We start from the raw sequence: 1,178 nt of genomic DNA on the forward strand, positions 1-1,178 counted from the left end.
AAGAAGGAAGAAGGAGATCGAAGAAGAAGAAAAAGAAGGAGAGGAAAAAGGAAAATAAGAAGAGGAAGAAAGGAGAAGAAGAGGAGAGGAAGAAGAGGCGAAATAAATAAGAAGAGGAAAAAAGTAGAAAAATAAGAGGAGAAGAAGAAAGGAATAGAGGAGAAGAAGAAAAAATAGAAAAAATGCAGAAGAAGAAGAAAGGAATAGAGGAGAAAGAAGAAACTTCAATACGAGGGGGGGGGGTACCGATACCCCCTCCCCGATAACATTATTTTCCCATCTATATGTATGTCGCGTCGTTGTCGATATAACCCCCTCCCGGATAACTTCGACATGAGGGGCGATCGATATATATACCCTCTCTCGACCGTGATAACTTATACCACGACAGCACCCCTGTAACGCCCCGGATCCGATGCGCCACGTGTGTGCCAGTTATTCGCCGTAGTTGCCATGTCATTTGCTTGCGTGTTGCATTTTATCATGTCATCATCTGCATTTCATCTGCATGTTTTTCAAAACTTGCATCCGTTCGGGTTCTCCCGGTTCTCTCCGTTGTCCGTTTGGAGTCCAGACCTCTCGCATGCGCCCGTCGCCCCTCCCAGACCTTGTTTTCGTGAGCGGGTGTTGAACTTTCTCGAAATGGCCCGAGGTCTGCCAAGTGGCCTTGATATAGCACCGGTAGACCGCCTGTCAAGTTTCGTGCCATTTAGAGTTCGTTTGATACTCCAACGGTTAACCGGGTAACCGTAAAGCCCTCTTTTGTTGCAGCCTAACACCCCTTCCAAACTGACCCAAAACCCATCCTAACCCCCTCTATGCTCTCAGTCATTCGATCACGATCGCGTGGCCGAAAACCGCTCCTCATTTGGACTCTCCTAGGTCCCTCTAGCTATAAAAACGTCCTCCCCGTCCATTTTCGCGGATGAATCCACCCCTAACACTAGCAGTTTTCCTCCTCGCGCCGTCGGACACGTCTGCCCGCGCCGGACACGTCCAGCCTTCACCTCACTCCAACCAATAGGAGCGCGCCACCTCAGCCCGCCACCGCTCTCCTCCTATCCCACCTCGCCACGTCGACGCCGCCGGCCCCTCTCTCTCTCCTCCGCACCGCCGGCCCGTGGTGCCCCAGTTGGGCCCGCGCAGCCCGCCTGCCGTCGCCGCTCACCCGCGCGGAG

Source organism: Triticum aestivum, chromosome 5B, assembly GCF_018294505.1.
Source record: "Triticum aestivum cultivar Chinese Spring chromosome 5B, IWGSC CS RefSeq v2.1, whole genome shotgun sequence".
NCBI lineage: Eukaryota > Viridiplantae > Streptophyta > Magnoliopsida > Poales > Poaceae > Triticum > Triticum aestivum.